At 35.1% G+C, this 16,293-nt stretch overlaps 1 long non-coding RNA gene across 1 annotated transcript in view; it reads left to right on the forward strand.

The window, feature by feature from the left end:
* The window catches only part of LOC310909430, a 306,230-nt gene extending 290,514 nt beyond the window's left edge, over nt 1-15,716 (forward strand). The window contains exon 2 of the long non-coding RNA XR_014590076.1: nt 15,588-15,716. This is a non-coding gene — a long non-coding RNA (uncharacterized lncRNA). The remainder of the gene's footprint in view (nt 1-15,587) is intronic.
* Nucleotides 15,717-16,293: the final 577 nt, after the last annotated feature.

The following is a 16,293-nucleotide window of genomic DNA, read 5'->3' on the forward strand; positions in this document are numbered from 1 at the left end:
TTATCAATATGAGAATAGCTTTATTATAATGGCAAAGAAATCAAAGGGACAATTAATCACACAGGGAGATGGAACAGGTAGGATATTTCATTTTTCCCTAAACCGAGAGGTGTTTATCCTAAAGCGGGAGGTATTTACTCAAGCTATGGAAAAATCTGAATAGATTTTCTACATTTACAAAATCAGTTCCATTTCTCATTGTGTAGCTGTCTTCTATCCATCCAGGTGTTGTGTTAGATGTAGGTAAGTTGTCAGTAATGTTTGATATACCGCCACTTCATACATACAATTAAATAACCCTGGGAGAAGAAAGGACTGTTGCATTTTGATAGTTTGAATATTCTGTGCAAAGAGGACAGACTTTCAAGAGATGCACTTTACCTCAGAGTATCCTCTAGATTGAGAGAACTCATGTTTACATTTTCTCAAAATATAGTACATAAAGGAATACTATTATTTACAATATTGTCTCTTTAGTGTTTCATGCATTTCTAGCCTGAATAACATGTTCTCTAAGGGCCCAATTCGGCAAATATTACCACAGTTGATTAATTTTACTTTCATGTTTCATCCCTTTGAAGTCAAATGCATCAGAAAGATGAATGCAAGTAATAGTTATATAGGCATTTGGAGAATCGGGCCTGGAATTTAAATATAGTAGAGTTTGTTGGGCTGATCAATCTAGGAAACATTTATTTCCACTAGAAAGCACTAATTTAAAACATCTAAATTGTTTAGGACTGAGGGAAATGACTTAAATGACAAAATAGTGGGAAAAACCTTTATGAACTGTAGGAAAAATTTCTGTGTGTTTAATACTCTGGTATATGAGGGACAAATCCTTCAGCTTTCTTTGACACAAAATAGAGTTAAGCACATCCTTTGGGAAAACAAAAGCAAAGCAGTTATCCAGAGGCTGATATTCCTTTTGAATTGATAAATGAGGAAAGAATCTTGACTTTTTCACTCTTTGATAGCATTTGATAATTTCTGATTTAAGACATAAATGAAATTAGTAGGATGTAATGAAATTCTGTGGTATGGTACATGGTCTTCTTTTCACACTACTTCATAAATTGTTTAGAAAAATCAGAGGCTTATTCTTCTATAATATATTTTCTTTGCGGCAACATAAACATGGATTTTTCCTTAGTATTTTTTTTTCATACCACTTATATAATAAATGGTATAATAAGTCCCATTTCCAGTATTAACTGAATTATGCATTAATGGGGGCTAAGCTTTTCTTTAAAGACAATAAATACATTGCATATGTTTTGTGGCTTATTTAAAATAATACTTACATAGAAAATTAGTCAAAAAACTGCAATAGCAGTTGGAATAGCTTTATATTTATATTCACCCCCCCACACTAAATATATATATATAAATGTATATATATACACCTATACACTCCTAATAAGGAACATTCATGGCAGAACATGACTGCTACTAATGTAAACCGCCTGCTTATTTAATCCACACATTGTATTTTATTTATTCTAATAAAATAAATTACTACTTTCTGCACTATTCTACTTCAATCACATTGTCCTCCACAATAATTACCTTTTAGGAGGTGCATGCCTCACAGTTCCTAAAACTCTGTGGGAAGCCCTTTTCAGTGCTATAACAAGCAAACAGGTAGTGACAGACTTTTGGAGTAAACCCCAAATGACCTGATAAATACAGTCAGTAAAATGACCTTAGAGCTGGAAAGACCATATTTTTGTCTCTGCAGAACTTGGCATCATTTGATGGAAAAGTACATCAGGCTTGGAGCTTACTTGGTCATAGTTTCTTCTGTATATTTGCACTAATCACAAATACACCAGAATAGACCAGATTTTCGTATTTTTGTTACCAAAGTCTGGTCACCTTTTATCTTCTTTTGTTTTAATGTATAAAATTAGGGTGCTGAGTGTACTGTGTCATGCTAAAGAACTGCTTTTAAATTAACAACGTCTCTTACTGACAGCTTTGTTTCAAGACTCAGCAAATCATCAGACAGGATCTTGTGCTCACTTATCCCTTAAGGAAGGTCTCTCCCTAACAGCTGCTCCTTATCTGCAGGCCTAAGCAGGTGTTTCTAATGACACCATCATTAGGAAGCTCAAAAGAAAAGCTAAACATACATTTATTGCTGCCAAGGTTTTAATGTTTATTATCTGTTGACTTGTTTATCTTGGCATCAGAATTTAAATGTGGACTTCTTGGTTCTGGGTGCTAGAACAAGTTTAGACTAAATATGAGGAAAAAATTCTTCGTATAAATTGTTGTCAAGCATTGGAATAGGCTTTCCAGAGAAGTGGTAGAGTCTTCATCTCTGGAAGTGTTCAAAAAACTTTTGGATGTGGCACTTGAGGAAATGGTGGTGGTGCAGGGCTGGTGTTTGGACTTGGTGATCTGTTTTTTGCCACGCAAATCTCTCTATGATTCTATGTAAGGACAATTGGTATATTTGTATTTCACAAATACAAAGATATTAGTGGATTTGATAAGTACTTTTAGGGGGAATAATATAGTTTCATCTTTTGTTCTGTCTCAGTGCAGGTTACACAACTATATATATATATATATAGCATGTTAATGGGGAAAACTTGTGTTTCAAAATTATGCTAAGTAAATATATATATGTGTCATAGAAATAGCAATTATATAGTTGAGTTCAAAGTTTTCAATTTTAAATTGTACAAGCTTGTACTTAATGGTGCACAACTGCAACAGAATTTTCATTATCATATATTGTCATGTCTTTTAAAGTGAGATGCAAAACCTTCTCAGGGAAATAAAGAGCTAATTAAGTATTAGCAAGGAAACTGGAAAAATTAAAACCTAAGGGATAGTATTTCTTCTTTAGATACAGTCTTTACAAGTAACAAGAGATTTAATTATTTGAATTTTTTTTCTTTGAACCAGTTGAAATGCATTTTCTTTACTGATCTGCCTGTTCCATGTCCCCTACAGAAAACACCTTTTGCTTAACTTTATAATTTATGTCCAAGTATCACTATGATTTTTTCTCCTTAATAACTTAATGCAGGATCATTCCTGCTTGCTGTTGAACAGTTTGACCCAAGTCCAAACAAGGACTAAAGCTTAAATCAAGCCTCCAAAACGTAAGACTGAAATGAATAGAAAATTATGGGATTAAGTGCTTTATTGGATGAAGGCCAGAGTGTTCAGTATCTTGAAGACTCTTGGGGGAATGAATAATCCAATGCAAGAAATAGTCCTATTTTAAAAGTATGTATAAAGATCAGTTGTACCAAAACCAGAATTTTGAATTTACAGATGCACCTTAACTTTAATGTTGTGGAAGTTAATGTAACATTGTTAAGAAGACTATGCTTTTAGTGCTGCATTAACTGTACACGCTTTGTAATTGGATGGTATCAATTTACCAGTTTTATATTCTTCCTTCTTCTCTAACCAAACAAAAAAATCTGAGAGAACCTCATTTGGAACTGTATTGAGTCTGGCTGAGCTAGAGTTCATTTTCCCACAACAGCCCTCACAGTGCTGTGCAATGCACTGGTGGCTGTAAAGGTGTTGATAACACAGCTGTGTTTTGGTGTTTTGGGCACTGCTGGGCAGGGCTGGCACAGCAGCAGAGCTGTCTCTCAGCATTTCCCCCCTGCTACAGGGCTGGGAGTGGGCAAGGTCCTGGGAGAGGACACAGCCAGGCCAGCTGCCCCAAAATGACCAAGGGGATATTCCATACTGTGTGATGTCAGCTCAGTTATAAAAGCTAAGGGTAAGGAGGTGGAATGGGGGGAGGGGAGTGGGCATTTGTTATTTGCGATCTTTGCCGTCTGGACTAACCACTATGTGCTGAAGCCCTGCTTCTTGGGAAGTGGCTGAACATCACTTGATGTGGGCAAGTAGAGACTAAACTGTTTTTTCTCTTTGCTTATGTATGCACAGAGTTTTTCTTTTGTTTCAGTAAATTGCCTTATCTCAACCTATGAGTTGTTTTCCGTTTTATGTTCTTTCCCCCAGTCCAGCTTGGAAGGGGAGTGGTAGAGCAATTTAGTGGGCACCTGGTGTTGAGCAAAAGTCTATCCACTACAGATGTCACTGATTCAAAACATTTAATTCCAGCTTGTTCATGTAAGTCTTAACAGTCACCTTGGCTTCTCTTGTATAAAAATTAGACTTATAGGATCCAGATTGGAGAATGACTAAATGGTGTTCAGAACGGATTGGAAGATTGGCCACAAAATGTTGTAATTAAAATGTCACACTCTATCTTGAGAACAGTAGCAAGGCAAGTACTCCAGGAGTCTATAGTGGGACCTGCCTATTTTTTAATGATCTGGAGGAGGTGATGAAATGCTTGATTATCAAGTTTGCAAATAACTCCGAGTAATGAGTCAATATGATTGGGACAATGACTTCTATCCAGATGGATCTCAACAGGCTGGAGCAATGGGCTGCCAGGGACCTTATGAAATTGAATCAGGATAAGCCTGTAGGAATAAATCTATGAAGTCCACAAGAAGACTAGGTAAAAATTATGCAAGAGCTAGTGTGTGCTTACACAAATTAAAAAAAAAAAACAAAAAACAAACCTAAAACCTCCCAAACTCCAATGTCACTGCAAAACATAGTCTTCATATACTAGAGTTTAGAAAAATCTAAAGACAAAACAAGAGTTCATTATTTCTTTTAAGACTTCTTTCTGTCTAATAATCAAGATAAACTTCTGTAGAGGTGTGAGACAGGTGGAAGTATATGAGCGAAGGTTATAAATAATTGACCGGACAACTATGTGGTGAGCAAAATCCAGCTCTTATCAATGAAGTCTCATGATAAGAGATCTCATCTATCCCAGTATTCTTAAAAGGATTATGGCAGCAAGAAGAACAAAGTGAGTTCTTTAACATTTCACCAGGATTAATTTTTCATTATAGAAAAGAACTGAGTGGTTGATAGAAAATGGAACAGACTCTACACATTATCTTAGAGCTGTAGGAAAAAGCAAAGGTAGCATCTTATATATTTAATTTCCTATTTGTACTAGTAACTGGTTTTAAAATATGCATAAATGTGTAATAAAAGCAGATTGAAAACCAACAGATAAAAAAACCCAACAACCCTTGAAGAGATTTGTGAGCCATGCAGCTAAATCCCAAGGCATTTTCTTATGCATTTCTTAACAAAAATATTTATTTAGCATTGTCATCCATAATGTATTGAGGTCAACAAAAATTAGACCACAGATGGTTGGTGAATTTCTAAGAATAGTGAGCAAAATATATTCTGGCTTGAGGAAGCATTATTTATTTATTTTCTCAAATTATATTTCTGAGACCTGCTGACTTAGAAAGCAATACTGCTTATTCTTATATCTGCATGGATACAGAAGCAACCTGTTGTTAATGGGAATGCAAACACTTTATGCACTTCTAGTTGCTAAGTTCTTGCTTTAATCTTCAAATATCTCTTTCATAGAAATTTATATTGAAGAAAATTAATGAAAACTGAAGAATCAATCCAAAGTTCTGTTCTTTAGCTAAGCAGTGCAGATTAAAAAACAGCTTATGCATTACCCTAAAAAAAATAGGTTTTCATTTATGAATTTATTTTAAGTTCATTTTGAAAAGGTTCCTTCTTAAAATATGTAAGTCTGGCAGATGAAAAAAGGGAATTTGCTTAAACATTCTCTGATAAATTTCTGTTGATAAATATACTTTTATACCCACAGTTAACAGCTCCTGATTAAAAATATGTTAATAAAAAATGAAGTACTTACACCTTTTTAGGGTAAGGTTCTTTGACCTAGAATTTAGCAGGTATACAATTAGTCCTTAAACATGGCATATTTGCAAAGATTTAGGTCATGTGCCTACTAGATTTTCATTTTATTGATGAAATTCAATCTATTCATGTAAGCTAAGCCATTATGTCACAACTGTCTTTCCATGTATTCTATCACAAATAGATATTAATCCTATAACATTTTTGGTAGTGACTGTGACTTTTTTTTTTTTTTTTTAATTTTACTGTGAAAATAATTATATGCACAAGTCATGGCTAGTTGACATGAATGATGACATTCACCTCTGTCAAAACCTTCAATCTGCAGTAAAAGTAACATCCAAGCTGATTCTTATAATTACGTACCATAGGGGAAAATATTTCACATATTGATGTGTTCAATGTTTTGAATAAGTGCTCTCAAGACATTTAGATGTTTTAACATTGGTGCTTAGTTTCTGGCATTTTTACTTCTTCCAGTTTAAATTATGTCACTGTAACAGCAAAGTCGTAAGATATATAGCGATAACTGAGCACATGCAAGACTAAAATTACACATAATCCTTAAAATTACTCATGATTCTAAGACTGTCACTAAATTTACACTTAGGGCTTCTGCTTTAAATGTATTTGATAATATATAAAAATTCAGTCTGCATCAATTATCATGTGTAATTTCAGAATTAAATTAAGTGATTCACAAACCTGATGAAATTGTTGGAAGTCTTAACAATGACTTTTCCACTTTCCTGTACACTCCCTGATTACTCTCAGTACCATTTTTCTAGTACCTAAGTGCACGGGCTGTGCAGATTTTTTTTAAAGCTGTATTGGATAGTGGCTTCAGCAAACCAATTCAGATGACTGCTCACCTCCAGAATGAAGTTCTCCTACTTCATTTGCGTATTATTGACATGCAATCTGAAGCTTACATGAACAATTCGCATTTTCTAATGTTTATTCATTTATCTTTTCCAGCTGTAGATTTCTGATACTTGGTTATATCCAGATTTGTATCTGAACCTATAGATCAGATTCTTCCATTTCCTTGATTGAGCTCTTGCACTATATTACAAACATTTTGTTTGTTACTCATCTCTTGCTTAGGCTGAGTGGTGCACTGTCACTCTCTACTATCTCCTTAGTTACTGATCCCATGTTCTTCATCACTATTAACATAGTCTGAAGAGGTGTCTTGTCTGTATCTTCTCTTAAAGTGGGAAGGACTTTGGTCCCAACACTGCCTGCCTTACAGCCACTCAAGTGCTGCGTGAAGAAAAGTTGCCATTAAAGACTGAGGCAGAGGTATGTCAGTCTTCTCTTGCACTGTTGCAAACTTTGCCAGTTTTCTTTGACCTTCCTTTTCTGGCTGACATATCTGTAGAAGTCATTATTATTCTTTGCATCCCTTGCCAAGTTCAGCTCCAGCTGTACTTTGGCCTCCCTGAAGCCATCCCTACACAACTGGGTGGCATCCCTATACTCTTTCCAGGTTACTTGGCTCTACTTCCAATGCCTGTGCATTTCCTTCCTGGCCTTTAGTTTGATCGGCAGGTCTTGCCTGAATCATGTTGGTCTCTTGCCTTCCTTTCCTTATTCCTTACATCTGGGGATTTAGAGCTCTTCTTCTCTATGAAATGTGTCCTTAAAGATCCGCTATCTCTGTTCTATTCCCTTGTCCCTGAGGGCAGTTTCCTGTTAACTAATTCTTTGAATAGATTAAAATTTTCTTTCCTAAAATTCTGGGTCCTGACTTTGTTCTTTGCCTGATCCATATCCCTCACGATGCTTTCCAACAAGCTCCAAGTTGGACTAATCACTTTTAATATCTCTTTACATTAGTGACAAAGTCTGAGTTTTCTAAGTGCAGAGTACGGGAAGACATTAATATCCATAATGGCAACAATCTCAAGTCCTGTAGAGGTACAGTATAGCAAAGTCAAAAAGGTTATTCATTTGCTTAAGATTAAGTCGGCACTTTAATATTTTCATAACCTGAGACCTGAGAATCTCTCTGATGTCTATTAGTGTTAATTCCAGGGAAGACAAGCGCAATCAAGTTTATAACATCAGATGAGACTCAGATGAGAGTTTCCCCCAGAAACAGCAAAACTGATAATTACTTGAAGCTTCTTATGGTAATTTAGTGTCTAATTAGATGGACTCTCATGGATTACTTAAGAAGTTTTGTACATGCAAATATTATTACAACTTGCGTTTTGTATGTGTTAATGTAGAATATCAAACTTGTTAGTATTACCATGTGATAGAAGGAACTATGTTGTTATTACTAAAGATTACTTTTAACTTTGTGAAAATTATGTTCTGCTCCTAGCTTTGATAGTGACCTCTGGCAAATTGCATCTTTTGTTGTTGTTGTGGATATTTTTTTCCTCCCAATTACTAATTTAGAAAACACAGGAAAACTTTGGAGGACTGTCTATACTAACATCTAACCTAAATTATAAATCATGGTTTTATGACTTCTGCCCTATTTTTGCAAGTATGCTTCAGGAAAAGGTCAGAAATCCTGGAAGAGTTACACAAATTTATTTAGAGCAGTATTTTAAGATGCTGAAGAAAGCCTATGGAAACATGAGTGAAGATTTAGCAATAGATACCCATAATATATTTCCAATCTCCAACATCTTGGTGTTCAGGGAATTAATATCTTTCTATTTTTCAGTTCTGGAAATATGCACACTTCGAATATATTCTCCCTTTTTTTTTTTTTTTTTTTTTTTTTTTTTTTTTTTTTTTTTTTTTTTTTTATTGAGAAATAGCAATGTATGATGAAGGAAAAGTGGTAATAAACATTATTATTGCTATTATTTTTCTCTTGCCAACATACATACTGTCATTTTTCTGCTATTCATTAAAAAATAAATATTTCTTCATTCCTTATAGTTTCGGAATAGTTTTGTGTTTTACTGGGTAAAAATATTTATTAAGTTTATTAGGAGCTACTCATAACATTTCTTGAATAGTGCAAGCTTATATTATCTCATTCCTATATCATATAATGTGATTGTAAATGACATGTGCTTTGACTTGTCCAGGAAATTTATATGGTGATACTCCAGGATTAAACTCAAACAGCCTCCGAGGATTTTAATGTAGGAAAGATAATAATATTTTATACAACTGACTTCTCTCGGACCACCAAAACACTTAAGATCTGAGACTAGTATCTTGATATACATCCTGTACAAAGAAAAAACACAATGAAATCTACATCATACTTTTTGCAAAGCTTCTGTTCCAGCAATTTCCAGAATCAAGGTTAATCTTTTATTTTCCCTTTATGTGAGCAGTATTACATATTAAATGTCCCTGCATAATAAAGGAAAAATCAATTCAAACTGTGGGGCTTAAAAGTGCTTCTCTTCCTTTAACAGTTTAATGTAACAACGTATTTTAAACATTTTGAAGTACTTTCCACTAATATGCCAGATGATAATGGTTATATATCAAACCCTGTAATTCCCTGAAACTACTTAGATTTATGCCCACTAAATTAGCTGGTTGTAAAATGTTTAGTGAAAACAATAAACATTCATTCAGTCAGACATAATTCTATACTGATGTAATTACTATGGCTTCAAGCCAGCACTGACTGGGATTCTGGAAGTTTAGTATAGGCAAAGGCAGGGCCAATACACTCAGCTGTGTAGTTGTGATTAAGATTTCTTTAAAGACTGTTCAAGGTATGGGCCTCATCTTCTAATACATCTGCAGATTCTTACTTATCAAAAAACATAGGAAACATTTTTAGATATCTGTCTCTATGGAAGTGTACATATTTTCTGGTTTACTTAATGAATTTGGAGAGTGTTCCCTTTCTATTTTCTGTCGGAATGAACCAGAGACACTTTTTCAACTTCATTCACAGTATCTTCCTTCCTGCCTTGAGTACTGTAGTTTCATATACTTCAGTAAGTTCCTGTTTCAGCATCTACTTTGAGAGAGAGCAATTTCCTAAGAATGTGCAGCTGGGGACTCAAAGGTTTTCCTATGCTCTTTTTTTTTCACATTCTCTACTACTTTGGTTTCTCTCCCCTTCATTATAATATAGCCAGGTGATAAACATTTTTTTTTTAACTCATGAAGAATTTATTTCCCTTGCTACTTCTGAAAACTGTGTCTTTTCTATGTTCCTTTTTTTCCTCAGGAAATTGACATATTCTTTGCCTATAATAAGTCTGTAAAGTCTGAGGTTTTTTTTTCTGCGTATTTTCTTTTTATGTCTCTCTTTTCAGCACTCAGCATTCATTCTTTGAACACTTTAGCTAGTGCTCTAACGATCACTGAAAATTTAGAAAAGTGGTATTTATTTATTTTAGTTATGCTGACACTCACTTTTGTTTAACATTTACTGCTGTCTGTACAAAGATCTTGCCTGAATTACTGATATCAATGACACTCTTATTATCCATATTATTCAAAATATTCACACAAGATCCGATCATTGCAGTTTTTGTATCATTCAATTGGCAAACAGTAGGCTTTGCACTGACTTGATCAACTGCTATTTTTGGGGTTGGAAAATGTGTGTGTGAAGGGAAAGGACTCCATTGTTAGACCATAAATCTCTGATTCATTCCTCATTTCAGACATATATTTTTCAATTCATGTATTAACTGCAAAAAATTACTTTTCATGTTTGTTGGAGTCCAGGGCATCCCTCTGGGTGCCCTGGGAAGTCACAGACCTCGGTAGAGAGGCCTGGGACCCAAAAAAGAGGGTCTGGGGTCTGTGCAGGGGGGTTTGCCTGGCACAGAGCCCAGGAAGACACAGGCTTTGATTTTGGTCCATGAGCAAAACATCTAACAGAGAGAAGAATTGCAAGTCACAAAGGTGTTACTAAGAGTAGTGTAGTTATCACTGTGCAGAAGATTTTGTAGGTTTGGGTTTTTTAGAATGTAGATGCAAAGGGACAAGATGGTGATTTTAGGGCGGTGCCCTGGGTTCTTCTTCTCCCTTGGCATCCATCTTCTGTAGTGACATGGGCACAAAGTAGTTTCAGTGGATTGGATCAGAGTAGAAATGACCCTGTTAGTATAGGTGATAGACATTGGCATAGAATTGTAAACAATGGGTACGTAGTTATCTGTTTAAGAGGTAGCGACCTCCCATCAGAGGGGGAGTCACCTCGTGTCCGAGCTGCTGTGAACACCTTGGCCAGACACACAAAAGGAGAGTCACCTCGTGTCCAGGCTGTTGTGAACATCTTGGCCAGGCACACAGAATTGTAAGATAAGAACTAATAAACAACGCGAGAAACCAGAAAACCAAGACCTTGAGATTCCCTTCATTCTTGCGCCGAGCACCGAGCTCAGCACAGAACACAGAGACACAGAGTCAGGCAGCAGACCCTAAATCCTTCAGAGGTCAAGAGGGAAAATCACTCCCTTCATGCCCACACAAACCACCAGCCAGCCTTGGAATCTCGGGTGAGAAACAACCAGATTAAAACCCGAGAATGTTACACAAACATCAGCACCAATCTTCTTTTCCTTATTGTGTAGAATGTGTGGTTTCTCTGAGCTGAACCTGGCCAGCAGCCAAGCATCTACATAGCTCTTTCTTCACCCTCATTTCCCATGGGATGAGAAGAAAGTAGAATGAAGGTGAGTAGATGTGGATCAAGATAAAGGAAGTTTAATAGGTAAATCAAAAGTTCTGTGCATAAGCAAAGCAAAATAAGTAATTTATTCACTGTTTTCCACTTGCAGGTAGATGTTTTGTTGCTTTCTGGGAAGCAGGGCCTCACCACACATAATGATTCCTTAGGAAGACAAATGCCATAACTGCAAATATCATTCCTTCCTCTTTTTTTAGACAGTTAGGGTCAGCTGTCTGAGTTTTGTCCCTTCCAAACTTTCTGTCCACCCCCAGCATACTTGTGGAGGCAAAAAAAGAGAAAAAAGAAAAAAGAGAAACCTTTTACACTGTGCGAGAGCTGTCAATCATAGCCAAAACACTGGTGTGTTATCTGAAATCTTTTATTCATAAATCTGAAGTACAGCAGGCTGCTAAGAAGAAAGTTAATTTAATCCCACACATTCCATCCCATACAGTGATACAAATTCAATATGCCCTTTTAAAAGAGATCTGTAGATTTTCACTTAAAGCATCATTTTCCCTTGTGTGTGATTTGGCTTCGTTTAGTGTACAGTATCAATCAAAACCTAAATGGAAAATCAATTTCTTCATGGACTCATCTGCCGTAGTTATCACGACTGACAACTGTTAATGAACATACTTTCATAAGAGTAAATATGCTGTACTACATGCATATATATGTAATATATAGTATATATTTATTAGATGCAATTGTTCTTAATAATTGTATTTATTATTTATTTAATACAGCATGCAGTGTACTATAAAAATGTAAAGGGGAGCAGCGATAAACTAGTTTAAAAGTTTGAATACTTATCTTGGAAACTAATTTAAGATATCGAGAATCTGAAGTTGCAGATTTAGTGGTAAGCATCCTTTTACATCATGCAATTAACACAATATACTTTCAGCTTTGAACTCATATCTGAATTGGATTGAAATATATCATTTTGCATGTATTTATGTATGACATCAGTTTAACTTTCATATTTATCACTATGTTGAAAACTTTAGCAGACAGTCAGTTTCCCAGGATGTTAGTTGGCCTCTAATATGGATTCATACTCTCTCTTTGTGTTGTTCTCTATTTTCTTAAGCATATATACACCGTCTTCTCAACCAAAGAGAAATACTTACCACACAAACTCTATTTGTCAGGAGAACATTGGCTATTTTCTAGAAGGTAGGCTTGTAATTAGATGTGCCAGGTAATTCTAACATATGGCACTATTAAATTTTTTGTAAAATTAGTTTATATTTATATATCAAGTGAAAATTACTGTGTTTTCTCTTAGAAGAGAGCATGCTTGAATTTGTAAAACCAAACAAAAAAAGGGTCATTGGGAGCACACATTGTAAAGAACAATGGAAACTCCATAGTTCAATAGTTTTTTTCTTTTCACTCAAGCTCAAATTGTCTCTTTCATGTGGAAAACCACTACTATGAAGGGAAAGGATATTTATCCAAACGCAACTAAAATCATTGTTTTCATCACAGTGGACACCCTTCAGTGAATAAACTGGTCAGAATGACTTCAGTCAGTTCTAATAGACTGTGACTTCCTTCAGTGTCCTGTTAAGTGGTTTTTCGATCACAGAAGGTATTTCCTTTATTAGAAGGCTTTCTTATCACAATTTGACTTTTCATTCAGTCTGTGCTACTTTCAGAGACTGTGTTAATGTGTTCAATCTTTTTGCAGGCTTACTTCCTCCATCTTCCATCTGGGCTAATAGAATTCAGTCCACAACTGTAAGCAGAGATGTGTTTGTAACCATAGTTTGTCTTCTAGATAATCACCTCACTAAAATATCCTTATGCTCTGTAAAATCAGTAGACACTCCATCCTACCTTTGCATTGTGGACAGTCCAGTCACAGTACAATCCAATCCAAGTCTTTCCCTCTCCTGATGTTCAGAAGGTTTTGTTTACTATTTTCTTGATGGTTCTCCTTTAAACAAGAATTGCTTCAGTTCTAAATGGGGAATTTTTTATTCCACCTGCACTGTATGTGAAGTATATGCATCTCCTTCTATTACTTTGTTTTTGCTAAAAATGATATCCCTATATTTTCTTATCCAGTATAACAAAGTAAAATTAATGGAAGCTATAGTATTAATGGTGTTATTACTGACATCACTAGATCAGTAATTTATTGTTATTTTCCTCCAATGAAGGTGTATAAAAGAATCCTTTTTTTCCCTTGATTTTTTTCTTATTTTTTTTTGTCTCATGTCTTGTTCCTACTACCTCCCTATTGTTACCAGGATTTTGTCTGGAAATCACACATTATCTAAGTTGCACTTCCGTGTTTTGATTTCTTTGCTTCTGTATTCTGGCTGCAGTTTCCACCTTTTTTTTTTTTTTTTTTTTTTTTTTAAGAATCACTTTATTTTGTCTGGGCTTTATATGCTGCTCTCATAGTTCTTGTTCAATGTGTTTGTGTACCCTGAGAACAGCCCTTGCATGTAAATTAGCCAGCCCTTCATGAAAGTACCTCTTTACAGGTGGGTTGCAGCTCTACCTATTGTTCAAGCCACGTGCATGCAAACTCGTATTCTGTAGCTTAACTGAAAGACTTAGAACAAATTTCAGCTCCATTTAGCCCTGCTTCCTCTGTCTTTGCCTGCTGTGGCTATGATGGCCTACTGAAGAAAAGGTTTTGGTTTTCTCCAGTTTCCTATGCCGTTAGGGTAAGTGAATTAACTGTCTGAATATCTGCACTCTTTACTACCACAAAATCTGCAAAAAAGGTGTAATAACCCTCTTCAGTCATTCAAACATCAAAAATATGCCTGTTGTCTTTTGTAGGAAAGCCAGGTTACCACTGCATTTTCATCCCTTTTGTAGCTATCCATGTTTTCAGTTAAGTTAATAGATTATTAGTTTTAAAGATATTAAAACGTGCTTGATCTGTCTGAAGAGTCCTCAAATAAGAGAGAAATTCTGACCAGACCACTCAAATCCTGCTCTCCTGTACTTCATTTTAATTTTTAGGATCAGTGGCCCTCACCCTGGGTTTCCTGATTTTATACACTCTTCCTACTTGGAAACTGCTATCACCTGTTCAGCTCCAGACATCACTTGAGGTTCAGTACTTTTTCCTTCAATTTAGAATGATGTTAAAGGAAACTTCCTTTTACATCATATTACGTGGCTTTATCAGGAAGTGTTCTGAATGCAGAAGATCTCACTCTTCTCCTAGTGATATTATTACCTGTAGGAGCAAAAAGAAATACTGTCCTCTATCCTGAAAAATTCTTACTGAAGATGAATTCTCCAGGGAGTCAGCTGAAATTCTAAAAAAGAGCATTTTAAGAAGACAAGTATGTAAGTCTTATATCTTCAAAATTAATAAGAAATTATTGTCTGCAGAAAAAGGAAAAATAAATCAATCTCTGCCAATTTTTCTTTTGTTATTTATCGAAGAACATTGCCTTCCCTTCCTTTGACTTCTGTAATATTCTTTGCAGCTCCCAGATCGACGATTAGCAGAATACGAATGCATTTCAATTCTGCTTCCTTATTGACAGAGAGGGGAAACAAAAAACAAGGGTTGAGAGCTTTCAGGAAAGTAATGGCAACATTGTATCTAACAAACCCCTTAAATATATCTAGAGTTATAGGGCAGAGAAGTTTTATGTCAACACAAAATTCACGTCTGCAATGATACACTCTCTTTCATGAGATATTATATTTAGTTATTAAATGATGACCACCTAAGAGTGGTATAAGAACATTCGAAACATTGCTGTTCACTAGTGGATAGTGAAATGCATCCCTAAAATAATCTCAATTAAGTGGAAGAGTTTTATTATTATTTATTTATTATTTATTATTATTATTATTAGCTGAGGGGACAAGTATTTCTAGTAAATTAGAAAGGAAAAACAATATAAATGTTTCCTCCCCTGAAATAAACAAAGATCTTTCAATTCAAATATATTTCCAGGAAAACCCAAGTTCTCTTTGTAATTTTTTGCCAACCTCCTAAAAATTACTCACACTGACAGTCTAAAAAGTCTAGTCTAAAAATCTGTGTAATAAAAAACTTATTTTACGTTTTTACTTAGCAACTGGAAGCCCAGCTAATAATACCATAAGCTCATGCTAATCAACATTTGGATTTTGAATTGAACTGAATGAGAAAAATACAACTCTCACTAACTTATGCAAAGTAAGTTCATTGGTGAGCAGTAAGTGTTCTGGGTTGGCTTATTTTTTCTTTTTCTTTTTTTTTTTTTTTTTTTTTTTTTTTTTTTTTTTTTTTGTTTTTGTTTTTGTTTTTTGGGGTTTTTTTGGGTTTTTTTGGGTGTTTTTTTTTGTTTTTTTTTTTTGCTTAATCATTCACTGAAGAGTGTGCCTACATTCTGCTTCTTGACCACAAAAAAGTTTCAGCAATGTGAACAGGATAGGTGGGTGAGCAAAATTACTTTAGTTAGCCCTGATGAGTGTCAGATGATTACCCCAATGTACAACATCTGTGGGAAGGTAATTGGAAAGGAGCTACCCTGCTTCAAGAGAACCAGTGCCACCCTTCAGTGACTTAGGAAGCAGCACAATCATAGTTCTTCTATTTATTTCTCCATATCCTGTGTGAAGACACAATCTCCACCCTTAAGAGCTTTCCTTACCTTATTATTGCCCCAAAAAAACTTTACACTTGTTCCCATTTTGATTAGGGAGATACAGAGACAAAACTGTGAAGCTTGATGGATGACAAAATAAGCCAGAAATTTATATCTATTAGCAGTTTTATAATGTTTCGTATTCTATTATGACTTTGGTATTCCTGTGCAGCTAACACATAATCTTTGGAAATAAAATTTTTATATATGATAAACTTCTCTCATGATACCTCTTTGTCATACCATTAGAGAGGACCAATAAAACAGGCTTATGGTATT

Source organism: Zosterops lateralis, assembly GCF_965231275.1.
Source record: "Zosterops lateralis genome assembly, chromosome: 5".
Lineage (NCBI taxonomy): Eukaryota > Metazoa > Chordata > Aves > Passeriformes > Zosteropidae > Zosterops > Zosterops lateralis.